Here is a 7,636-nt window from a genome sequence, read left to right as displayed (position 1 = left end):
AAGTCCCTAGGATGAAAAATTTGTCTAATCCTATTTCAGAAAAAGACGTTTGCTTTGTGAAACCTCTTGTATTCTCATCTACACCATCTTCAAAATTGTTTTCCTCTCACCTTAGATGACCCACTTCATGAAAACCAACAAGGACTGATGATGACCTTGTGCCTGGAGTGAAGGACTGCTGCTTCATGTGACATTCTTCGAATTTGGTAGAAGTGTTTCATGGAAGACCAATGAAGAACTTGAAGAAAGACTTCGATGCAGACTGCACAACACACAAAGATACACCGAAGGAGTAGAATAGAAACTTGATGCATCCATTAAAGAAATAGACTAGACCACCATTGTTTCTCTTTTAGCAAACCAACGATAAAATAACAAAGTATTGATCTTACCAAATTGAGGTATGACCATGCTAGTTTGTTTGTGTTTAAAACATATTGCTTGATGCTTGTTAGATGTTGTTTGTAAGATGATTTGCTTTGATCTGATGTGTTTGGGTAGGAAATCTTCTTTAGACCTTTCTATCTATTCTCATCTATATCCAACCCAGAGAATGTTTTCTCGGCAACTCGCCATGAAGACAACATTAGTGAAACCAACCTAGATGGTTCCTATCAAGAAGACGAAGCATAGAGTGTGAGATACGCAAAACTCTAGTTAGGAATCGATAGAAATATTTTTCATAATAATTCAATAATGGGGATTGAAACATTGATTCAATTCTCCATGGAAATTTTTATCAAACTTGTGAGGTTGACCAAGTGTTAGAATACGAGATTCAATAAATCAAATACGGAGTAATAATTTGGGTGCAGGATGGATTGATCACCATTCCTACTACTTTTATTATTCGCTTTCGTAATATTGACTTTGCGAATCTAGAGAGACATACCTACACAAGAGATGTCGGCGAATAAGCCTAAACCCTAGGATGGATAAATATTATACCCTTATAGTAGTCAAGTGCTGCCAAGCGTAGGACTACGCTTAGTTGAAGATCTAGCCACTAGATGAAAAATAATGGAAACCCGACGAAGATACCAATAAACAAAGATGAGGAAAGATGTCATGACGTTTACACATCTTGGTCTCCTTATTGACCCGAAGAGTGACCCATTAGTGTAAAAGTAGTTCAACCACCATCCCATATGGATTAGAAGCCCTACTATGAAGGAAACCTATTCGACTCACCTCGAAGAGACATGTTATTCACTATATGTGAATAAACATTCGCCTATTGGATATTAACCCATAAGCCATAGATGTTTTTCCAAAGATGACATGTTGTCAAGCCATATCATCGGATTTGCCAAGCCATATCCAAGAAGAGCTTAGCCTAAACCCAAGACCCAATACTGTCTACAAAAGTTCCTTTTAAGGGTGGTAGAAGCCATACTCTTGGATTATGGATTTACATCAGATACCGCATGAGATGGTACTTGGAGAAGGTATCACAAGGAGTTTCCCATGAGTATACCCACGTAAGAAATAGAACCCATGGGATGAGTACCCTCATATGAATGGATACAGTTGATGGTATGACCACATATAGTTTAGTGTCAAGTTTTCAAAGCCCAAGGTTAACTTCTGAATTCTCCTCCAAGATGTTCGAAAAAGAAGCAATAGTGAATATGAACCTTTTAGAAGACATGAGCTTAGAACCTTTTCTTTCTAGCCTTTCTCAAACCTCGAGGACGAGATTTCTTTTAAGGGTGGTAGTCTGTCACATCCAGAAATTTTCTAAATTTTGGAATGAAAAATAAAAATGAATTTAATGCTTGATTGTTTGAACTTGATTGAAAATCCACAAAGAATTAAAACTTTTTGGAGTTATTTAAACGTATTTTCCAAACTATTGTTTTCCAAATACTTTTGGTTTCAAGTATTTCCAAAATCAAACATATTTTGATTTTCAAAGTTTTCAAATCCTTAATGGATTTCTGTTTAAGAAAATAAAATTATAGAAAACTATATTTGTAAAATATTGCCAAAGTAGCTATTAGGCCAAGTGCATATAATTATTATTTTGTTTTCACAAATGGTTTTTAAAGAGGTTCCTTATTATCCTAAAACACTATTTTGATTTTTACAAATTTTTAAAGAGGTTTCACTCAAGTCGGAATTATGAAACTCATTTTATAAAAGAAACAAGTAATAGAGAAAAGAAAAAGAAAAAAAGAAAAAAAAAACAAAACGGGCCGGCCACCCGGCCGACCGGCCCAGCAGGCAGCCAGGCCCAGCCGGACCGACCGGCAGCCACGATCGAGCGGGTCGATCAGGGATCGATCGATCCCGTAATGTGTAAAACTTATCTTCACTTAAATCAACTTTTTTTTGAGCCACACAACTTCGATTTTAGATCCGTTTGTTTCCACGCGTTCCTAACTTCGAGACCCACCTTTTCCACCGACCTATGGCCTATATAAATACTCCACCAGATCGCACTTTCGTTTTCCCTTTCCTCCTCTCGAAACCCTACCTCAACGAAATCTTAACTCGTTGTTTTGACCACCAAAACCACTTCAAATCGCTTCGGGCTCTACACAAAAGTTGTAGATCTCGTCGAGATCTTTCAATCCCGACCAATCTCATCTCTTTTCGTCCACCATACATGGATAATTTCGCATCGCAAGGCGTCAGGTCTAACAAAAGGAATGTTCAATTAGTTCGTGCTCGTTCCACGAAATCCAAATTCCTTTGGTGAGTATGTAGATCTGATCATCCTCTACAACTTTCATGTTGAAAGTTTTTCGATTTGACATACGGATTTATCGCTCATCTACAGATCTATTTCAAGTGAACCGGAGCCAAATCGAGTTTCAAAACTATCTCGAATCGTCATGACTTCAACACGGAAGTTGTTCCTCTCATCAAGACCTTTCCATTGCCGTGAGTCTCACCTTGTTTCGTTCACCGAGCAAGGAGAAAATCGTGTTACAAGATTCAGATCTTATAAGGTATAACCCAGATCTTGTCAAACTCATTATTTCGTTGTAAAAAGTAATTTTTGCGTTAGATAGATCTATTAATTCTATACAACTTTGATGTAGAAAGTTTTTCCATCTGAGTAAATTTTTCTGTCAACCTTTATGACATCATCATGACATCAGCATAGTCAACTCAGTCTGGTCAAAGTCAAACTACAGTCAGCGGTACAGTCAGTAGTACAGTCAGCAGTACAGTCAGCGGTACAGTCAGCAGTACAGTTAGCAGTACAGTCACCAGTACAGTCAGCGTCTCAGTCAAACTCGGTCAAACTCATTTTAAATGTAAATTTTAAATATCAGATTATGTGTGCAAATTAGAAATTCATTATAAAATCATCCAGAGGTCCAAAATTTACAAACTTTATATCGTTGGAAAGCTTATAACATGTAGAATCCAAATATGCAAGAATACTGTATATGTTATGCATTATTTTTTGAATCATAATTTAAATGATTTAATTAATCCTTTTTCACTATAAAAATTATATCAAATAATCTACTGGTCCAAATTTAATAAATTTGTACTTTCTGGAATCCTCAGATCATGTACTTCAACTTAGTATAGGAGTTGTACAACTTTGATACGTGCATAAACTTGCTTTAGTAAAATCTATTCAAATCAGTAATTTGACGATAATTCGAATTCTATAAATCATTTTTGAATAATTCCAATTGCTCTAATCTTGTACTACTGTAACCTATCCAGGGAACTCAAGTTTATATTTTTACTAAACATAAATCTTGCGGTAGCTAATTAATAAGGTTGTGTATGTTAAGTAGATACTCAATTTTTGTTTTTCTAAACCAAATTAAATACCCGGGAAGCTTTATTATTATTGCACATATCAGAGAACACACAATACAACACATACACACTACCTCTCTTGTGAAATAAATTGGTGCATAGCATGCATGCATGTCTATGATTGTTCATATTGAATGTTTGTTTATTTTTGTTGTTGTTGAATGGTATGTTTATGTTGTGCTATATTCTATGTTATAGTTTGTACGGAGAGTAACGTATTTTGATTAAGAGAAGTGAACGTGCTTCGACTACCAAAAAGGCAAGTGACACTCAATTTCCTACCTATTTTGTTAAGCATTAGTGTTTTTCTTAAATTAGAATGCATGGTAGGAATTTTGTTTTCCAAAATTATGCTATGCTTATCAATCCTAGTAGTGTGTAGCCACCCTTGAACCATTGCTAGTATTCTTAGTATGCCTAGCAATAACAAAATGCCACTGCTGTTTTGATTATTTTGGATTGTGAGAATTGAGAATTAAAATTAACAACCTTAATGAATCACCTGGGTGGATTGATTGTGTGGTGGGCGTCTGCTCAGGGCTCTGATCCCTGGGGATGGACCAGTGGACGGGTGGGTGCCTGAGAGTGCGCAGTTGAATAGTGGTTGCCCTAGACTGCACCTCTGGTTTTCATCAGAGGATCGTGCGGGGGTTTATTATCTGTAATGGTTTTAAGCCTGTGGGTTTCACTTGTGTATGGCCACCCAGGATTAAAGAGATTAATATGTCGTCCATGTTTTAGATAGCTTCCAGTGCAGCCTTATGGTATTATGGGCTCTGCCGGGATTAAGTAAGTTGTGAGGTCCAACTTGTTGCTAGACATGATGATGTGGTGACGGCCAAACGGGAACGGGTCTAGCTGGTTATGGTTGAAGCCTCCCTTTGAAAGATCTTGTCTCATTTCTTCTCTTGGGAAGGGTGGGTCGTAAGGTGAAAGTTCACAACCTCTCGAGAGTTAAATCTAAGATCTTAGCCGTGTCCCCGGTTACGGACAATTTGAGCTTTCTAGGCAGGAAATGTACGGAAGAATCACATCATTGTTTTCTGAATGTATTTAAAATTTGATCAACCTTCGAAAACTCATGGGAGATGTAACCATGTGATTGTTCTAAAAACCCATGGACGATTTAACCATGGTGTGATTTCATAATGTCACTCAAAGATTTTCAAAAATGTTTTGTTTTGAAATAATATGTAGGATAAAATTGGCTTTATGCAAATTTGCCTAAACTCCACTTGCCAAATATCATGTAGATAGTCATGCCCAAAACCGCCACCATATAAGTGTCATTTGCCAGTACATCATTGTACTAACCTCCATTCGTGGGGCTGCATATTCAAACGTGCAGGTTATTCTGAAGACGGGTACTAGTAGGATCTCGAGTCTACATTCCAACATGTCTGCCTGTGGCGCATGGAGATGATGGAGGCTCATTGAAGTTTATTTCCGCTGTGTTTGATTTGAATATTATTATTTGAGCTAGTCCAAGTGACTATGCAATTTGTAAGACTTTATTTTATCTCCTGTGGATCTACGTTGTAGTAATTTGATACTATTGCAATGATTACTATATTTTGTAATGTGTGTGCTATCAGTGATCCCGGGAATAGCACTATACACATGTATCTTGCCTTTAATTAAAAGGTAGGGTGCTACAACCCAGGGTCGGGGCATGCAACAAAGGGTGGGTGTTCGAGGTAGCGGAGGAACATGATTGGCTAGACCTTATATCGGGCCTCACACCAAAGGAAGTGTGGACGGGGAAATTGCCCGGTTGGCACCAAGGTTAAGGTCTCTTATGGGTAAAGCAACACACCTCTGCAGAGTGTAATGAATCGTGACCTGTCACTCCCTGTTCCGGGATATGGAACTATGACAGCTATGGGAAAGGAGCTCCATGAAGTTCTAGTAAACCGGTGAAGGCTGACGGACATAGTTCTTCTGAATAAAAGCAACCTTTTGAAGAAATGGTTATGAAAACTTGCATTGGTATTAGACTTTCTGGTCTAATGCTGTAGCTAGTGCATTAAACACCTCTTTCCTATAATGAACTTGTTGAGTACGCTCGTACTCATCCCACTCTTAAATCCCCTGCTTAGATATGGAGGCATCGAAGGAGGATCTAAAGTGCAACTCGAAGGACGAGGAGTCAACAACTACTTTCAGAGACAGGAACCTGTCAGAGGAGTCAGATACCACATCCAACAAGGAGAAAACCTAGTTTAGCCATAGAAGGGAACTAGCTTCCTAAACCTAGCTCCTATTTGGCTAGAATCTATTCTTAGCCTCTATAGCTAGTTAAATAGTCTACAAATAGAGTTCGTGATAAGACTAGACTACGAGTCGTTCTTCTGGAGTTTATTTGCAGTTTTACCTCATTGTAAAGTAGGAGGCTGTGAGGATCTTATGTAACAGAGTCAATATTGTAATTCTATAGACATGCCTTGGACCCGCATATGTTTCTGTTGTACCACTCTGAGCGATATAATACTAGTGGAATGGTGTTTCATTGGTGTTATATCAGACTTTCATACTACACCATGCAGTGGTATGCCGGGTCACCACACTCCTCCTCCTCGTCATCAGACGGCGGGTTCGGATCCTTGACGAAGATCCCTGGAATGTCAACTTGCTTCGCCCATTTTATACTTGAGAGCAGGAATGTATGTATCCCTTGTACTCCTTTTGTAAGCTATGAAAAAGCAAGCGCCAAGAGCGCCGATTTCGACAAGTTTTTCGCGTACTCTACTTTGTTTTCGCCGATTGGCTAACACCCTCTCACGCGGCCGGCTCAGTACCATGATCCGGTTTCCCGACAGCTGGCTTCCGATCCAGCTACAGACCGCAACCCGGCTGTCTGGCTGGCGGGAGTAAGTGCTTAGGGAGCCGGCACGCGAAAGACGGCTAAGGGAAAGAGTGAAGGATAATTGACTCTTGCACAACTCTTCATAAAAGTGTCGGATTGCCGAACTCGGCTCGTTCGACTGAAATACTATCGGCCTCACCCAGCGGCACGCTCTTGATCCGGCGACGGACCGCAAGTCGGACGTACGATCGGCAAGGGCAAAACCAAAGAGTGGGGCGGATGGGAAAAAGCGAACAAGCCGGAAGAAAGCAAGCCGGCATACAAATGATTAACAAACACATTAAAGTGCGCCTTAATAAAAGGATAATAATATTCTTACATATGCACCCGACATACCGGGGATTTAACAACTGTTTGGCAAAAGCAATGGTACATGCAGATACATCTAAGCACCGGTTGGATCAGGACCAGCCGGAGGAGCGTTTGCAGAGCCGGCCGCCGGGTTCGCCTCAGGCGTGTACTCCGCCTCATCATCCTCCGCCTCCTCCTCCTCGTCATCAGACGGCGGGTTCGGATCCTCGACGAAGATGCCCTTGTCGATGCAATCGGCAATGGAGCAGGCGCGGGCAAGCCGGGCGGTCTTGGTTTCCGCCGGGAGCTTGTCCTCCACGTCGGCCCGCCGGTACTCCAGCTGGTCGAGGCTGACCTCGTTGTACCAAGAGAGCACGAAGGAGAGGGCCATGTCGGCTCCGGCACACGCGGCGTACTCTTTCCAGTCGAGGAAGCGGTCGGGCGCCTTGTCGAGCCAGGAGATGAGGTTGGCAAGGTCCTTCGGCAACGTCTTCGTTGGCCATAGCAGCCGGATCAGCTCTTCCGCCGCCTTCCTGAGCTCCCAGCCGAGCATCGTAATCGGCGCGACGTGGGCGGCCATGGACGCCAGATAGTCTTCCATGGATAAGCAGTCGGAGCTTCCCTCACCGGTTGCCTGTCTCCGGGCATCTTGCGCCTCGCCGACTGCCGCTAGTGCCGCCGCCTGCG

General features: G+C 41.2%; 1 long non-coding RNA gene across 1 annotated transcript; it reads left to right on the top strand.

Moving 5' to 3' along the window:
- The first annotated feature begins 2,353 nt into the window (after nt 1-2,353).
- On the top strand, nt 2,354-5,372 carry LOC127311736 (uncharacterized). Its single transcript, XR_007857824.2, has 4 exons — nt 2,354-2,700; nt 2,786-2,957; nt 3,991-4,051; nt 5,141-5,372. It is a non-coding gene; the product is annotated as an uncharacterized lncRNA (long non-coding RNA).
- Nucleotides 5,373-7,636: the final 2,264 nt, after the last annotated feature.

Source organism: Lolium perenne, chromosome 7 (assembly GCF_019359855.2).
Source record: "Lolium perenne isolate Kyuss_39 chromosome 7, Kyuss_2.0, whole genome shotgun sequence".
In the NCBI taxonomy this organism is placed as follows: Eukaryota; Viridiplantae; Streptophyta; class Magnoliopsida; order Poales; family Poaceae; genus Lolium; species Lolium perenne.
The sequence above is the reverse complement of the archived record's forward strand: the minus strand, read 5'-3'. Positions and strand labels throughout refer to the sequence as shown.